This window comes from Mus musculus, chromosome 2, assembly GCF_000001635.26.
Source record: "Mus musculus strain C57BL/6J chromosome 2, GRCm38.p6 C57BL/6J".
Taxonomy (NCBI): domain Eukaryota; kingdom Metazoa; phylum Chordata; class Mammalia; order Rodentia; family Muridae; genus Mus; species Mus musculus.
The window spans coordinates 68,036,138-68,055,920 of record NC_000068.7 but is presented as its reverse complement, the minus strand read 5'-3'; the positions used below and the strand labels follow the sequence as shown (position 1 = coordinate 68,055,920).

The window sequence follows — 19,783 nt, the reverse complement described above, 5'->3', positions numbered from 1 at the left end:
GATATGGCTTGAAACACTTTCTAAACGGTTTACATTTGTGAGAAAATCATTATTTGTACCAGTTTATAATTAAAAAAAAACCTCTTAATGTTAATTATGATGTTAAATCTGGGCTCAAAAATGATTGTTTGTGTTTTGGAGTTGATTTTTAATGAACAGAGAGAGAAATGCCTGAGTGTAGGTGTCTTTTAATTAGATAATGACTTGCTCATAGATTGTATGAATTTAAAAAAGAACCCGAAGGATTCCAACAAGTGCCATATTAAAGAAATGGTATCTAAAGCAACATAAGATGAACGTGCATTCCCTGAAATATCCAAGCTCCCTCAGATATTTTTAATGGAGAGAAGACTCTAAGTAGACAAAAAAATTGTTTGGCATTTCAAAAAATGCACTGAAGTCCTATATGGTTTATGTCATGGCCAATTATCCTTGTTAACTTGGTGGGATTTAGAATCCCCTAGGGTATAAAGCCCTAGGTGAGTCAGTGCAGGCTTTCAAAGTGGTTTAAAACAGAAGTTGGGAGACTTACTTTGAACTTGGGGAGCACCCTCCCATGGCCTGAGGTTCTAGACTGAATTCAAAGGAGGAAGCAGGGTATCCGCAGTCCCCTGATCCTAGTTATGAGTGTATTGTGCCCAGATGCTTTGTGCTCCTGCTACCATGCCTTCCTGCAACAACGGACTGTGCTCTGTGAGCCCAGAGCACTGTGAGCCGGAATGAACCTTTTTTCTCTGTAAGTGGTTTTAGTCAGATATTTTGTCACAGCAACTGAAAAACTAACAAATAGAGGAAGTATATTGTTCCACATAGCAGGAGTGACAGAGCGGTGGAGCAGACTCTCAAGAGGCCAAAGATCAACAGAAGACTCAGAAGTCTCAACAATGTAAGTGATGCTCAGGCTATAATAATCACATATTCAAGACATCCACATTTGAGATCCTCCATTTAGTTCTTGGCCTCTGGGAAACGTTTCCACAATTTCCCTTGTCAGTCTACCTCACTGTGGCCAAAAAACCTTCATTGTTTTAGTACTTGCTTTTTAATGTCTAGAATGATCCATTATGATCATTTCTTGTTTTCTCTCTTTTCAGAAAAAAAAGGATAAAATATCCAGTTGTAATTCTTTATAAAATCCTTCATAAGTTGGGAAGTGATAGTGCATGTCGTTGATCCCAGCTGGAGGCAGAGGCAAACAAATCCCTGAGTTTAAGACCAGCCTGGACTACAGAGCTAGTTCCAAGACAGCTAGGGCTGCACAGAGAAACCCTGTCTTGGAAGATAAAATCATTCATAAGCTGTAAATTAAGAAAATCTTTATGTCAAAAAAGTGACCATTTTAGTGTTGACTGCACACACACACACCTCATCTCTTTCAACCAAAGACTTAAGAGCATAAAATATCATCACAAGGCAAATAATAAATGGAAAAACAGACCCAGGTTATGAAAGACTCAGATATTTTATCTGTAAGAATTATCCCTTCCCCCTATGGCTGGGAGCTCTCTGGCAGGCAAAGCAATGATAACAAATGTGATAAGTTACTTTTATACTGATTTTTAAAATCTGAAAATTAGGAAAAAAAAAGGTTGTTTTATATAGATAAAGATTTTCTCATTATAATTCTAGCACTATTTTTTTCACAGAGGGAGAGATAAATTCTCGCATGCGCTCCATCCACCACATGGAACCATGTTCCAATCAGTTAATGAGTCACCTCCAATGAAAGCCAATGAAAGTAAGGACTGCAGATCAGAGAACAGAGGTGAGTCCAGGCTTCAGGATCCTCCTTACAGAATAGCATGGGGTTCACTGGACTGGAGTGAATGGCCTTAATAGAACTATAGAACAGGGGACCAGGCTTATTTGGGGGGTGTGGTTCTTTAAATGTAGGTAAAAGCTAGCCAATTTCTTAGTGAATTTAGACAAATAAAAAATGCAATTCTGGTAAAGGTATGGAAGCCAGGGTGATAGGTACAAGCAGGTCTAAAAGACAGACTTTAAGAGTGAATATTTCCTAATTAGAATTTTCAAAAGGGACTAGATGGTCCCAAAATATCTTTCCCTTAGGTTTCTGTTATAGGTTATTTTCCTTATAATTTCAGCTCTTTTAAATCATCTCTCTGAATCTTATATATCTTTGGGAATATAGGAATAATTATTTGTCCATGGTAATCTAAATTTAATCTAAATACTGAAAATGCCAGGCAGTTTGACAACGGAGACCTGCCCTAACTTTACTATGCTTTGAAGGTGCCCACTGAGTCACACGTTTATTTATTCTTGTTAGGAACTCATTGTTTGCAAACAGCAAGCAAGCAAGTACTCAAGGCTCTGAAATTTGTTTTTTCATCAATCCATTTATAATTTCAAAGGTGGGAGAAGGAGAACCACATCCTTTTATCTTGACATTGGAATGGGGAGCTGCTCTGTTTACCTTCTTACTTCAGTGGAGACAGGGAGTTTAAAGCAAGGTGGGAAATGGTCGGATCTTTAATGAGTTTGAGTTTGCAGAACTGGGTGACCAGGATGAAAGTCAGGAGTTTATCACATTGGTACATTCCAACTTAACTTTTGAAAAGGGAAACGAAATGAATTTGTTCAACAAATAGCTTGTTAGACAAACCGTGACAATGAAGTTGACCTTTCTGACACATCAAAGGGGCTTTACCAAATACCTTGTACATAGGTTTCAGGGTAAAGAAAATAGGGAACACAACAAAGCCTTTTGGCTTTCTGTTCTTTTTTTTGGGGGGGGGGGTCATTTAGAGAAATCGACATTTTAATATATCAGTTAAACTTTTTGAGTGTTGTCTTCTTAAAAACTGAAAATAGATTTTTTTCATACACTATATTCTAATTTTGGTTTTCCCTCCCCTTACTCCTCCCATGAAATGAGGGAAATTTCTACATATAATTTGCTTCTTAGGTGATCTAGTTAAAATGATATGAAGGTGAGTAACATAGCAGCTAATTCTACTGTAATTTTTGATACAGTTGTAAATCAACAGCAATAATTCTAACCTGCATCATACAATAAAGCAACATGCTCCAGGTTGCGTGTTTCTTTATTAAAAACATCGTGTTTGCCAGGTTCACCGTGAGGATTTAGTTCCTTTAGCAATAAGTAAAGCTGAAAAAGGTAACTGATTCAGGTGAAGGTTAAACACAGGAGAAAATGTTTGTGTTTCTAGGAGATTGAGAATGTTTGCGGTAGAACCAGTTCTCCAGGCTATGACATTGGAGCACTAAGGTCTCCTTGCTGGGCACAGTACTTTTGGTGTAAGATAGGGCATAATATACCATCTTAGATGCCTCGTGACTAAAGCATCCAGCAGAGGAGAAATTTCCCCAAATTCCTTCCTTTTCTGAAAATCCCATTGGAGGAAAGGCTGGTATTATGTTAAAGCAAGCCCAAGTTCTTCGTGTTTTCCCTGTGCAGGCAGGCCAAGGGCACTGTATTTCAAAGAGGAAGTATATGGAAATTATAGGGAATGCAGTCTGTAGCTACAGAAATCTTGACATTTGAAATCAGGAAATGTATGTCTATGATCCAGGTGTCTGCTACATGTGTGGTGTGAGATATGTCAGCTCAAGTCAGTTTGAAGCCTGAACACATACTGCTATAAATCAAAATTATGCAAGCCATCAGCTTGGTCCTCACAGTGCCTAAAACATGGGTTAGTTACATTGTCCACATTTTGGAAACTATTTTTGAGCATTGATATCTTTTAAAATTGAAAACATATTTTTCATACACTATATTCTGAGTTTTGTTTTCTCTCCCCTTATTCCTCCGAATTCCTTTCCACCTCTCCTCTCATCTGGATCCACATCCTTTCTGTCTTTCCTTGTAAAACAAACAGGCATCTGAAAAAGTAGTAAAATAAAATAAAATAAAATAAAATAAAATAAAATAAAATAAAGCAAGACCAAACAAATTGGAATAGGAAAAAGAACAAGCAAACAAGAGAAAGAGACAAAGAAAACACACAAGACACACATATAGATGCACACACACACACACACACACACACTCATGCACACTTGCACATTAAAAATCCTATAAAAAACACAAAACTATAAGCTATAATATATATAAAGGACATGTCAAGCTTAAAAAAATGCCCTGACCACATTATGAGACGAAGAACTTCCAAAGATGCCCCTGGATTTATTTCCTGTTGGCCATCTACTGGTGAGGATGGGGCCTGTTCTTGAGAGTGATTTGTTTCCCCTGGGAGAAAACTATATTTTTCATTTCAAATGGCTATCAATTGCAAATAGCATCTGGTTTAGGGATGAAGGCATATGTTCTCTTGCACATTCAGTCCTAGCATCTCATCTGACGCAGACCTGTACAGGCCCTCTGCACTCTGCCTTAGTTTCTGTTGAGTTTATATGTGCGCTAGCTCTGTTGCATCTAGAAAGCCTTGTTCATTGCTATCCCCATCTTCTCTGGATCTTAAGCTTTTCCCACCTTCACTTCCACAGAGTTCCCTGAGCCCTGGAAGTGTGGAGGGTGTAGGGAGGAGGATTGTATGGATACATCCCTTCTGTGTGTTCTAAGGTCTCTCACTCTTGTATATTTTCCATCTTGGTTTTATAGATTTTTTCATTGGGCCCACTTTCCTTATCTCTACAATAGATTGTTGAACAATCTTTCAACTCTTGTCTTTCCTGAAGGAATTCAGCCCATTCCCTATGTAACCTCATTCTTTTGAAACCCTCTTTAGTAGAAAAACAATTTTTCCCATCTCTATCCCTACTATGAACTAGAAAAGGTAGACCCTGGAACTGCTCTGTAGGTCTTCATTTCCTATTGATGTCAGGGCTGACACCTGGGCACTGGATTCTGTTCTAGACCTGAAACTTGCATGGGCGGCTGCAGAAGAATAGGAATACATCTCCGTATCTGAAATCGATACTTGGATAAAGCCCCTCCCATTTTTGCTGCCATAGGTTGGCGTGAAATCCTTGAGGCTGTATTCCCTGCCCTATGCCTGTGAGCAGTGTGAACGGTGGAAAGATAGAAGCTTGGGTAGAAAGGAAATAAGGACTCTGGCAGGTGTGGCTGAATGAACCAATCCTGAGCTTAAATGGCTTTTGTGCTATGCTTCCCAATAGTGATAGTTCTCCATGGTTACTATGTCTTAATTAAGTTCCTCATTATTTGATGTTGCAAAAAAAAAAAAGGTGATTAATAACTGACCTAATTTAGTGCTTGTCCCTACCTTCCTCACAACACATCATATAATGAAGGTCATCTACCATGCTTTCCATATTTCTATCCTCTCAGTTCTAGCAATTTATCTCCTGATTGCTCTTCCATTGCCTTGGTTTTGCCCTTAAATGTCATTCTTTTGGGCTCCTAGGATGATTTCTCATTGATTCCCAACTCTTGCAATCTCCACCCATCCAGCAGATTCAATTTTGTTATTTCCTTTTCTTTTTTTTTCCAGTAAAGGACCAATGTCCTGCCAATTTTTATAAACAAATTTCAAAGGTCTTCATGGTGTACAAGATGCTGTATGATCTGTACCTTGCCGAGGTTTCTATCACACAATTTTCTTTTTAGACATTATTTAAGTATCTGCTACTCAGCTCTCAGGACCTAGCAAAAGGAAAGAGTGTGGGCTGATTCATTTGACTGGCTGATCATCCCCTCTTCCTGTCACTTCAGTACATTGTAGGTAACTTTACTAGGGCATCTCTCATAATATTCTTTGTTAACTCCATGTCTTCACCAGTCCACAAAATCCTTAAATCCATGGTTCATGTTTTCAAACCACGACACCCCATTTATTAATTTACTAATATTAAGTGGAATGTACATCAAACATGTGCACACTTCCCTCCCTCCTTGTTTCTGGAAACAGTATAATATAGCATGCTACTTGCATGGTGCTAGACACTGAATGCAATCTACAGATGATTTAAAGCACAGGTGCAGATGAATCTAAGCAACACACAAACCTATGTGCTGGCTTACACAAACCATGGAGCTCAAGGATGGATGTATCCAATGACTGCTCCCAGAGAGGTAGCTACAGGGTGACCGCAGGATAAGCAAACTGGAAATAGCTTCTGCCTCAGTGTGAGAAAAGGATTCAGCGTCTCTGAAGCCTCTACCTCGACCTAACAATGCTGTCACGGCAGGCTGAGATCAATAAGACGATAATCAGGAATCTATCAAAGAGATTAGAGTAAATTGTTCTTTTTTTTTATTTGTACTTGTTTTGAAAAAAATCATTCAGGAGTTATTGATAAATGGCCTCTTAGAAGTCATAAATTGTGCTAAATAATGATCGAAGTACGAGTTGTTCAATAGTTCAATCCATAAAGAAGCAATGGCCACTGTGTGTCTATTTCATGCCTAGGATTTTTGCTTTGTACCCTTTTCTAGGAGAAGGTTAAGTGACTGTATTTCCTCGTGAATTCTTTTGAGAAATATATAAAATAAATACAAGATCCAATGATCCAAAGGTCAAGACAATGTAATTTTCCTTCCCATTTACAAGGAGAAAATATGATTTAGGTTAAGGGTGGACCACAATGCTCATAGGAATGCAGCAGCCTTGATCTATGCTCCCTTTATGTGGAAATAATTTATGACTTTCTCTGTAATTTACAAATGGATTCATTACAGTACCCTCTGGGCATATGTGCTCAGAATTAGTTAAAGGCCTGATCCAATGACTGTATTGATAGCAAAGTCAAGTAAGGAAATAAGATTCTACAGCAGAAATTCCCTTGTGTACATCCTGCATAGACCTCAACAAAGCAGAAGGTATCTATGGTAGCTTGCTTTTGGATTTAGACACAATGCACTAAATTTCAGATCTGCTTAAATATTACTCAGAAAAGCCACTTAGCCATTTAGAAATTATCTTCCTTCCATATAGAAAAAAAGTAATGACCAATTGTGTAGATCAGCAATGTAATTTGATTGAGATAAAGAGAAACTGGCTTGTATCACAAAACCAGGTAGGACCATCCATTGGTGTGTAAGGGCTCTAGAGCAAGGCTACCTGCTTACGCATCCTGTTGCCACCAGCTGTGCAGCACTGGTTGTTTCTTCTCCTCCCTCTGCTTCATTTCCCATGTCTAAATGTATGTGGAGGCAATGAGATGCCTATCCACAGAGCTGTCATGAGCATGAAAATCACCGATGTTTATAAAACACTTAGAATGCTGCCCAGCACGCAGGAATGCAATGTAAGTGTTTGGTGGATAAACAGTAATTTGTATTCATCTCTTGAAGCAGAGCCAACAAATGGATTTGAAGTGGATCTCCTTGAATTTATGCCACATTTCCATAAAAGGGCAACCTAGGAGGAAATAAATAACACAACTAGGAAAAAGTGGAAGCACCTTACTTAAGAACTTAATTAGATCAACACAGACCATTATCTCAAAGCTTCCGAGGAGGGTTTTATTAGCCAAGGGACCATCAATTAGATGGAGGAAACTTCATTATTTTAACCAACAAGGAATGGCACTAGGCAAGAAAGAGAAGCCATGGCTGGTGGGAGGAGCTAGTCAGGCTCTGTCTCCCAGGGAAGACTAGATACCTGTCCCTGGAGGGATGCGTAGATGACACCATTCATTCATTTGTTTTGATTTTACAGTGGAAGAAATGCCTGTCCTTTCAAGGTTTTAATCTGACATCTGAGAGATAGTTTGCGCTTGAGGAGGATGGGGCCATAATTCAAAGATGGATAGTGTGTGCTTTGATGAGGACTTCCCCCACCCCCAGCCACCTGTTATGGATCCAGACAAGTCTCAGTTTGGAGAAGTCTCCTTCCACACAACCAAACTCAGTGCTCATTCTGGCTGCACTGTGCCAGCCACAGAGAATTCAAAGCTCATCTTGATTTTCCTAGTTGTTTACAGCACTGGAGAAGACTCCAGACTGAACAACTCGTCCTGCAGGAAAAGATGCTAGCTAACAAGCCTATTGAGACCCTCACTGGTGGAGAAGTGAGAGGTGATGTAGTTGTCAAAGGGAAGGGGAATAAGCTCTCTGTAAGAAGAGAGGGCATCACACCTGAGCTAAGATCCTTAAGACTAGCAACAAAGTGTGACTTCAGGATGTGCCAGTGAGATGATGAATATCCCTTACTTAGAATCTTCTCAGACTAGGGGTTAACTAATAGAACATGGGACTGAAAAAGTCTCTCTGCTTCACCAATCTCTTTAGCTGCTGCTCTTCCTCCGGGAAGTTCAAAGCATTTGTCTATCTTCAGCCACTTGTCTGTCCTTGTGTGTTATACAGAAGACAAAGGGATCCTGTATAAGTGTAATGCATCCACCCTCTTCAACCCTGTTACAATTTGTGTGGGTCAGATGACATTGTCTTAAGGGTCCTGGGTCTATACTTATAGCTAATGACAAGAGGGTATGAAGAGCTTGTTGATCATAATAGAGAGTGCTGTAAGGGAAAGGAGGCAGATAGAGAAGCGAAAATCTCTGGAGAGGCTGACTGGTATAGTCCAGTTCTGTAGTGTGTACACAGGGAAGTAACTGTGCTTTTTGTGTTGATGTTATAACATTTACAAGCCAATAATAAATCTATCTGTTTGCTTTGGTAGTCTCCATTCAATGGAGATGGCTATTGTTGTAAACTTCACTATCGTATTTTGCAGGACACTACCAATCTACTTTCATTTAGCATGTGGGTCCCAGGCACATGCAAAAGGCCTGATTGCAAGTAATCCTTAAAACAAACCCATTAAGCAGCTATGATGACCATTTTTTTTTAACATGGAAACTAAGTCCAGGGAGTGTTAGAAACAAACAATATGGTTCAGCTGGTGGCAGAGGCAGATTAAAGCCACAATGCCAGGTTCCTGGGCCTGTGTTTCTAACTATCTACATTCTTGTTTTTATCAGGGGTTCAGAACCCACCAGGAGGAGTCAGTTGCACCACAAAACCATATAGTTCTGCCAAGGAGAGAGAAAGCTTGAGAGAGGGAGAGAGGGAGGGAGGGAGGGAGGGAGGGAGGGAGAGAGGGAGGGAGAGAGAGAGAGAGAGAGAGAGAGAGAGAGAGAGAGAGAGAGAGAGAACAAGACAGACAGAGAGAATGTGGTATAGTGACTGTGCATCAGACTAAGAGTTACATAATTTATGCGACATGAGAGCCAATGGCTGGCACCAATCTTTAAAATGTCAGAAAAGCCTTCAGCCTGAAAAATTGAAGAAGTCTCTACAGAACTAGAAAGATTTGTTTCTGAAGAGGTCAAATGCCATTTCAAGTTGTCTCAGCCCTTTGAATCTAGAGGTGGTAAGGGAGATCTCTCTGCCCAGGAAACAGACACAGGCATATGGCATGGGCTGGACCTGCTGAAATGCAGCCACAAATTAACACTTATTCTTCTCACATTTTGCACCAGATCTATTCTGCAAGTTCTGCCTTCCTCTCCCTTGGTTATTATTTTGTGTGCATTCCAAAGATTTTCCTACCTGCTTTGTTATACAAGAGAGTCTCATTTGATGTAAAGATTCAAGTACCACATAAATAAAAATCTCAACTTCTCAGTAGGTTTGAAGAAACTATCCCAGCTCTGGCCTCAGATTCAGTCATTGGTGAGGGGGCTGGGTGTGTCTTTGTCTTTAGCATTATCCCCTCACTTACTCCTCAGATACTCCTCACAGCTACTCTGTGCTATCTATCATCTATCTCACATCTATCTCTGCATGGAGAAAGAGCAGAGAGATGCAAGGAAGAGGGCAAGACTCCACCCATGTGGGTCAAATTTGACCTAGTATCAATATTATTGGTTACTGAACCTTTGGCTCAAGGACAAGTTTGTGATTTTCCTGGGTCTCTGCCTTTATCCCACTCACCTCTACAGGATCCTTGTGCACGGTCCTCATTGCTGACACACATGATACCTTATGTGGGCCTTCTCAGCACCTACTCTACCTTCAATGGAGGTCTCTAAGAGAATGGTCCATTGGAGAAGGCTCCAGTTTGGCATCCTTTAGCAATTTGCTCTGTGTTGTTCTGGGTGATGGGTAAGTTAACTAAGTCTGCCTCACACTGAAGTGATTTGGACACACAGGCAAATACTTTGTGCATGATGGAATCTGAGTTCCTGATATGTCAGCTTAGAAGATGCAGAAGAGACTTAAGATAGCCCTTTGAACCTCTTGTCATTTCAAGAGAAGTAGAATTAGATGCCATCATTTATTTCTTTTAGAATTTGACTTATATGACAGACAGTAGTGTTAGGACAGTTTTTATGATTTTCTCTATTTAATCTGTCTACTGCTGATGAAGAACTTGGGTGTCCTGATTTGTTGCTCTCATCACCAACAGAGCTGCTTCTTTGTTGTTGTCTGTTTGAGAACTTGCTAGTACACTCACTTCCTGATCCATGATACAGATTGTATATCCATTCCCCAGTTAATGCCTGTAACCTGTGTATGGCCTGATTACTAACGAGCCAAGGATGTCTTTGTTTCTAGTCAAAATCTAACGCCTTCTTCCTCAGTGAGTAGTGTATGTTTTAATTACTAAAAGCATGCGTGCGTGTGCCCGAGGACACACACAGCCATGTTAGAGGTCCATGGTCCATGCTAAATCACTTAAATCAGAACCTCTGGGCCTGAGAATCTGCTTAGCCCACAGTACCCCAAGCGCCTTGATGTTTCTAATTGTATCCATGGCGACAGGCCAGTCCCTGATTACTTTAAATATTGGTCTGGGTTGTCTGTAAGAATTGTGATTGCTAACAAAACAGACACCATGTTTCGAAGAAGAAATACCAAGAGATGCATTCATACCATCAAGAAGGAAGTAACACAATATTACATCTCTGATACTTCCCGAAAAGTCATCATAGTATGTGTGCTCCTGTGTGTTAATATGCCTGACAAAGAAATGGACATGCCTTAATTTACATTTATTAGTGCTTGTCACTTAGCTTATTTCAAATGAACATTTAACTTATCAAAGTACTTATCATAACATAGAAGGAAGAAAAAAATAGAAGGAAGATTTTTCTGGCAGTGGCCAGAAGTCATATCATTAAATCTGCTTTGAACAAAGATAATAGCAGGAAGGCAGTGTAGACAATGAACCCATGAGCTAACACAGCCTCATTCTCTTAAAGAGACTCAAATGATACCATATGATAGCTGACCTACTGTTTTCCTATGCATTTTGTCAGACCCTTGCGGCAGTTCTGTAAGATAGGTGATACTTACATCATAGGTGAAGACCCATGATTTTTGGAGTGAAACACCTACCCAAGACCAGAGTTCCAACCCAGTTCTACCCGAGAGTGGATGTCCAACCCATTTCTTCTAAAATTCACCTTTACTTCCTCACTCTGTAGTTACAGAAAAGGTCTGGATTCAAGAGATCTTTTGTGGTTTCAGCTCATCCACATTTGGGCATAAAACAGGTCTGTCATTTGTATCTATGTTGATTTAATAGCTACAGTGATTTAAAAAGGCTGACTTGTAGGAATGATCGGAAATGACCAGTGGAAATTGATTTCAACGTAGCACCCATGAATCAATGGTCCTTGCTGATTTGAACATTTAAGAGTTTAGTGATACAAAATTGGAAATGTAGTTGTGGAAAAGCTCTAATGGTGAACATAGCATTGTCAACATTCATAAAAGGCTGCTGACTTTGCTCCTTTGCCTTCATGAACAGTAATCATATTATAAACGCTGTTGCTTCCCAAAGGGGAAAGGCAGCAGGGAAACTGGAGTTTGACATAGTATTGAACTCTTAAGTATATCCCTACATGTATAATTCTAGATGCACAGGGAAGCATGACATTCAGGGGAATATATATAGCTGATTGTAAATATATATATATTTACAGTACAATATATATTTACATATACAATCAGCTATATGATCCATTCCAACCATAATTCACTAAATAAAATATCATTAACAAAGACACAGGCCCATGTAACATGATATCCACCAGTGAAACCAATATTATTCTTTTAAATCTTAGAATTGATTTGTTTTGCTAACATGGGGCCTGACTAGAATGGAATAAAGAACTTTCTAGGAAATCTAAGGTAGATCATTTCCAGGAGGTATTTATGATCTCTAAGAACAAAGACTAAGGATGAATAAAAAGCTGGCATTGGGACAGGATGGTACACAGAGCTCTTTAAGGACCCTGCCTCTTTGTCCTTCGCAGTCTTTGAGTCTAGCATCTTCTCCTTGCTCTGTGTCAATAACTGCCATCACCTTTCCCTGGCCTCTACCTTGTGTTTCTTACGCAGATCTGTTTTTCATGCTCTGAGCACCACTTTGTTTGACTACTTTGCTACAGAATTTTTGACCTTGGTTTATCTTGATGCAAGTGGTAAATGTCACTGAAGGCAAGGTTGCTACTTATTTCTAGGTAAATCTAATTGTACAATGTTTTAAAGCACTGGCTTCTTTGGGGCCTTATGGTCTATGTCAGAAGAAAAACCATAACTCAACATACAGAACATTAAATGAATGTAATTAGAGCACATATTATAGTGCCAAAGTGCCTATCAGTGGTGTATTTTAAAGCAGGTTTGTAGTTTCTAAGGAAAAACACAAATTATTTGTAAGAGTATGAAGTCTTTGCTTATTCTGAGAAGTAACTGTTTACTGATGAAATGTTTCTAATTCAAGTATCAAAAATTTGAAGTGTTGTAAAACAAGAAACCTTTGGATTGTCAGTGGGATTCTACAAATGTCTGACCTCTTGTGACCCATCCTAGTTAAAGCAGGAAATACTACATAAAATCATTTTCAGTTTGTGTGAGTAAAGTATCCATGAAGCCAATGAATTCCTTGCTTAGACTGGGGTCCTTTTTTGAACAGCTCATTATATGTATGCATATACATACAACGTATATGTACATCCCAAATTACAGAAATCCAGAACACTTCTGGTTCTGAGCACTGAGGGAATACATAACCTCTTTCAGACTATGGTCTCTTCTTTTTTTTTTTTCCACTTATTTTTTTTATTACGTATTTTCCTCAATTACATTTCCAATGCTATCCCAAAAGTCCCCCCCACCCTCCCCTCCCACTCCCTACCCACCCATTCCCATTTTTTGGCCCTGGCATTCCCCTGTACTGGGGCATATAAAGTTTGCCTGTCCAATGGGCCTCTCTTTCCAGATGACACTGGCATTGCTATTAGCAAGCACACAATTTTATACTGTGCTTAGAATATTATATGGCCTCCTTTGCAACTGGTGCTGTTTTCCCTAGGCTTTTTACAGTATTTATGTAGACTGAATGTTCATCATTTTTATTGCCACAGACTTTGTTTCCATATTGAAATTCCAAAGTTTGCTTAATCACTCTCTAATTGTTGAGCATTTGGGTTGTTTCAAGTTGTGTGTGATTACAAATAGGGTGGCTATAAACATCTTTGTTCAAGTAGGCTTAAATGTTGCTGCTTAAGATAATTCCCCAAGGTGGGAATGATTAGCTTGAGGGGCCCCGATCACTTTATTGAGCTCTTGTGGTGCCAGAATGCTCTCTAAAAATAACATCCTAATTAGCAGTGTCACTGTTAATGAGAAGAGGGCACCTGGGCATTTTTCTCTCTCTGCTTCTCATTGTCTCTCTTTTAACCTCTAAGAATATACTATCAGGAGAAAAGAAACATGACTTTGGATGGTTCCAAAAGCATTAAGCCATCTCTTTTATTATACTTTGCATGTAGATAACCAAGCACATCAGGTGGATTGCAATGCAGAAGAATATGCCCCTTGGGAATGGTCAGCATAGGGCACAGAGTAGAGTGATCGTCAGGTTTCTGATCCTTTGTGTGTTTGGGCTGACATGTTGGGGTTTGGTACAGTGGGGATCATTAAGAAGACAGTCAAGGGCAGATATTTGTGCCCAACCAATTGACAGAAGCAGTTGACCCCTGTTGTTGAATTAAGGAAGGCTAAAAGAAGCTGAGGAGAAGGGCAAACCTGCAGGAAGACCAGCAGTCTCAATTAGTCCAGACCCCCGAGATCTCTCAAACACTGGACCATCAAACAGACAGCATACACCAGCTGATACAAGCACCCCCAACACACATACAGCAGAGGACTTCTGTGTTCATTCAGATGATGTACCTAACCCTCAAGAGACTGGAGGCCCAAGGGAGTTTAGAGGTCAGGTGGGGTGGGGGTAGGGGCATCCATATGGAGACTGGGTAAGGTGGGGAGAAAGTGTGGAATATGGAGCAGTTGGATGGTGGATGGAGGGGGGATAAAATATGGAGTGTAAAAATTAAATTAAAAATAAAATAAAATAAGACAGTCAAGGGGCAATGGTTTGGAAGTAAGATGGCTTGGAATTCTCCAGGTATTCACAGCTCCAAATTCCTCAGCACCATCTGCTTCATACCAATTTGCAGTCCTCTCTGTTAGTTTCTCCCTACATCCTGCCAGTGTTGCCCCTGCAAATAATCATGATTATTTTTACTCCGTGTAGCCATTAGCCCTGGCTTCTGCCAGAGATTATTGGCCTGGAATAACTGCTTTTAAATCTAAAGAGTTGGGTGTTTTCCTCAAGAAAGAGAAAGTTAATGACCACAGTAACTTCATTGAATTCTATTTCTCAAGACGTGGCATTAGAAACCAAGATTACCCAAAGGGCACATGGTCTCTGACGTCTCTTCTTGCTCTCTCTCTCTGTCTCTCTGTCTCCCTCTCCCTTCCTTCTCTCCCTACCCCCCCTCCCTGTCTCTCACCAGGACATTAATATGGTCAGGACCAGCATTCCCTTGTCCCCCATACTCTGTGCAAAGTAGTCACTTTGCCCTTTCTTATTATTTACTCTTAAAAACATCAGCTCTGTTGGGGATAAGAAAATAAATTCCCAACTAGCTTTAGGGTAAGAGAATGTGTGGAAAATGACTGTACTTTTTCCCACTTCAGATTCCAGAAAAATAACTCCTCCTCTGCGGGTGGAATCATTACACAGTGACTCAGAGTCAGGCGTCAGGTAGAGGTGGGAAGGAACTATAATGGATCTTACACCTCGCTTGGCTCAAGGAAATAATAATTACAGGGCTCCTCAGCTTCTACCATCTTCTCCCTCACTATCATCAGTTTTAGCTGACACAAAGATAAGTAGAAAAATATCCCCTGGTGCGCCACAAACATGTGGCATTTTTCCCCTCCGTGTACTCCTGTTGTGTTCCATGATTAAATCTCATTGAAAGAGGCATTCTTTTTTTATATAGGCTCTTCATTCTTCCTAATCACTTCTGTCTTTGTTTCAAACTTTACTTGGGAGTTATGAAATCAGGAGCATTGTAGAAGGCAGAAGTGTTCAATTTAAAATTGTCTGTCTTAGTCCCCTATGAATAGAGAATTTGTGGCAGGCAACTCGCTTTTGCCTTCTCTGCCAAACCATTATGAATTAAACATCCCACCAATATGTGGCCACATATTTGGGAGTGATAAGAGTCATAAGCCATGTCTAGCATTTAACCTAAAATGTGTACTTCTTTAATGCTGTCTTATTGTTATCTCTATTTTACTGCTGAAATAATTTTTCTGACTTTAAAAACAGCCTTCAAAGGAACATTGGCAGGAAATATAATTGTGCAAGCTTAGAGGCACTCACAAATAGTTCTATTGTTCTTTAGAAATTATATTTAGAAAAGGAATTGTCAAAAAATGTTAACAAGTATGCTTTAACTCCCTCCAGGGGCAAGGAAGATCCTATCTGTACCCTTTACTGCTTTACTTATGGAATATCAAGTTAAGTATACTACATCCATGGGAAGGAGAAAATTCTTTTGTGCTATTGTTGAGTTGAAAATTCTCAGGATGATTTTACTTGAAAAGCTATTTGTAGGGTTCATGTTATAGAACACATGAAGTATGGCATCTGGGAATTATGACTTGTAGCCCATCTTCTCTGATGAATACTGGCATTTCACATTCTTCCTCCTCTACTCTTCTTTCTCCTGTTTTCCCCTTCCTTCTTTCCTTCCTTCCTTCCTTCTTTCCTTCCTTCCTTCCTTCCTTCCTTCCTTCCTTCCTTCCTTTCTTCCTTCCTTCCTTCCTTCCTTGCATCCTTCTTTCTTTCTGATATGACCTCAACTTGCTATATGTCCTAGGTTGACTTTGAATCTTGATCCTCCTCTCTCTACCTATAAGATGTCAGAATTAAAGAAATGGGCCACCATGTTTGGTGTAATAGTGTTTGATGTGCACTTAGGAACTGTCCAAAATACCCATATCTATTCTACTCAAGATCCATGCTTGTCCACCTAGTCACATGAAGGGATGCTAATAAAGTCACTAGAGCCATCAATAAGTTCACACTATTTCCTCATCAGAATTCCCTAGTGACTCTTGCCTGCTCTGCCTCTGCTCACCCATACCTTTCTTTTTCTTTTCTTTTTTTTTTTTTAGAACTGGGAATTCTGTTGATGTCCTCTCTCCAGGTCCTTGCTTTAATTATACATATATATATATATATATATATATATATATATATATATATGTATAATTTCATATTTCAGAGCCCCAAATCCCAAAAAATTCAAAAAATCCGTAAGAAGGATACATTTTAGTCATTAATTTTATATAAATGAGCAGTAACTTTATGCTTATTTATGTAAAATTTTTGTGTCCCTATGAAATGTTTTTGTCAAGCATGTGTTAGGCTAGGATAGCTCTCTCTAATATCATATTTGCCTGACTTCAAACGTATTTTAAAAACTGTTAGCTATTTAACTTAAAAGAAAAGTCACATGATATAAACTTAGGCATTTTAAACTGGAAAGGTCACTGTTATTAATTTTATCCAACCATTATTATCACTGAATTAAAAAAAAGTGTCTCCATCCCCCCTGAATCCCTATGTACACGAAGCTGCCATTCCCATTTCTGCTCTGTTGTCAGCCTTTGAGGTAATTTCTGCTTCTGTGGTACCTGTCTCAGATATTCCACATACACGGAGGCATCCAGTATGTTGCTGTGTTTGCCTTCTTTCCCTGTAGCTTGTCCCAATCCTTTTTTGACTCAGCTGTCTCACTGCATGCATCAACATTGGGTCTTTACATTCCTTTGACTTTCTTGCAGCACTAGGAGTTGATCTCAGATTTTCATCCATTCTAGGCAAGTTCTCTACTCTTAAGCTACACCTCTAGCTTATTCATGGTTTTCAATAGCATATGACTCCTTAATTCTTCCCAGACATGATTTGAAAACTAAATGCAAAACTAGCAAAACCAAAAAGTCATAACTCATATTTTTATCAAACCACACTAGCATAGACATTACACATTTAGTCAAAAGCTGCAGGATCACTGCTTCTGTCATAAGATAGTTTCATATGTTGGGTCAGTCCTCGTGTTGTTGAAAGAACAGATAACCTTACTCAGTTGAAGATCTTCAACTTTGAGATTCTTTTTTGTTTGAAAAAAATCTTGCTATCATTTTTCAATTCTTTGATTCACATATGTAGATATAGCATTTTCTGTGAGTTACTCTGATGTACTCTGTTGATGACTACAGAGCAACATTTCACATACTAACTAAGCTTGCCTGTCAGAAATAAATAATACCTCCAGGGCTGAAATCAAGTTGGTATCCGTACCTGAAACCCAGAAAGAATGATGTCTTGGGCTTCAGAAATGTGGCACCTTTTGTCAGGAAATAATCCAGAGGGCTACTATGTTTCTAAATGTACCAACATACTATATATAGTTTACAAGAAAATATGGACACACCAACGGGCTAGGTTGGTGTCTCTGGCCTTCAGTCACAGCTACATGGGAAACTGAGGCAGGTGTATCACAAGTTCGAAGAACCTGCTTGAGATGTAAAACAAGTTCAAAACAAATCTGGGCAAGTTAGTAAAAATCTTTCTCAGAATTAGAAAAAATAAACTAAGGAGATTTGGAGAAAATATAGTTCAGCATCAAAACATTTGCTTGGTGGTTCAGCCCTCAAACCAGATAAAAAAGAGAAGGAAGGAAGAAAAGAAGTAAAGAAGGAAGGAAGGGAGGAAGGAAGGAAGGAAAGAAGAAAGGGAAAAAAGGAAGGAACACAAAGGAAGGAAGAAAAGAAGGAAGAATGGAAGAAAGCAAGGGAGGAAGGAAGGGAAGAAGGAAGTCAATCAGAGCATCTAGAGTTTGTGGATGGGGTGTGGTGATTACAATTGAGTACTTCCTTGGAAGTCCTGTGCAGTGGACATCTGTGTTTAGGTTCCACCTTTGTAGCTGTCTCCTCTCTTCTTCCATAACACTTCTTACAACTTTAACAGACCGTATTTAGCACAAACAACATAACCATCCATGTGGATGGTTGAAATCAGCACTTTTCCATAGAGGAAATGATAGGAGAGTCGGTTTGGCTCACTGGTTATTTGGTCATCCCTAGAAATGGCTAGACTGTGGTATCTGCACACCATTAGGGCTCAGAGTTCAGTATCTTATCCTTTGGGAAGCTCTGACCTGAAACATTGTGTGGTATGCACTATCCTCCATAAGTATATTGATTGGGACACAGTGTCTGAAGAAGGCTTACAATCTTATTATCTGTGCTTTAATAAGTGTTGCTTTCTTACTATTTGTGTTTTCACTGTCTTCATCTCTTACAATTTGTGCTTTAATAAGCACTGGATTTTTACTCTGTAACTCTCTTACTTTTTGTGATTTGATAAGTGTTGGTTTCCTTACTCTCCTATTCAAGAACCTCTTCTTGGCCAGACAAGAGGCTTGGAACTCATCAACTCTTCCTGTCTCATCAACTCCACAAGCGATCATGTGTATACAGATCATATATTTGCACATTTATGTATACAAATAGACACATCCATATATACATTTGGGGCATCAGGCAGAGCCCTGCAAACCACACACATACATTTGGTGGGTGGATGAGGCAGAGCCCCAGATGCCACACATTATTCCCTTTCTCTGGCTTTCTTATACCCTCTCAGACAAGAGTTCTTAGAAAATTACCTCACAGAGATAAAAATGTTACACAAAGGGCAGTTACAGAAGGGTGTTGATTATTAAGTTCAAAGTAATTTCATTCTACAAGCTCATTATAAGTTCAAAGCAACAGTTTCACATGGCCTTGCTTTATCACAGTGCACACCTGCAGCTTTATCCTTGGATCTGACCTTAAATGGATGTTTTTCCTTGATCACAAATCTGTCCCAAACCTATTTCTACTTTTATTGTAATCAAGAAAGCTCATTGTATTTTTTATAGTGCAGCCTTCACTTATTGTTCTATGAGGAGTAAGCACATTCTATTCTTGATTCTAAGTTTACTACATCTTTTTGCCAAAACAACTAACACCAGCTCTTAAAACATTCTTCCTAAAATTATTTGAATTAAACCAGGAATTCTATAAAATCATTAATTCATCTAAACTGCATTAATTCACGAATGCTCATCTTTATGTTGATCTGCAGAAAATCTGCCCAATAGTGTGGACTCATGCCTAGCCATAATTAGATTATGTTAGAATGATAGGAAAAGGCATGTCAGCTACAAGAAGCAATCCTGAGATGAAGTCTCTTGGGATCTTGCCTCTCAGAGGTTACCCATCATAGGCCATGCAAAAATGGTGGGCCACCTCCCAAAGAGTCACCTTCTAGCCTTAGCCTCCCCTACATAGCTCCTAACAATATATGTTATTCAAATATTCTTTAGATAGAAAAGCCTGTGTATAAAAAATTTCTCTGAGCACTTAATTAACTACCTGGAGGTACTTTTAAGAATATGACGGATGTCACAAGGCAAAGGAAAAACTCTTTTATTGCGTTTTCTTAAT

The 19,783-nt window shown here is 39.3% G+C and overlaps 1 protein-coding gene across 7 annotated transcripts in view; it reads right to left on the bottom strand.

The window, feature by feature from the left end:
* The window catches only part of B3galt1 (UDP-Gal:betaGlcNAc beta 1,3-galactosyltransferase, polypeptide 1), a 557,194-nt gene that overhangs the window by 66,962 nt on the left and 470,449 nt on the right, over positions 1-19,783 (bottom strand). The window lies entirely within an intron of this gene.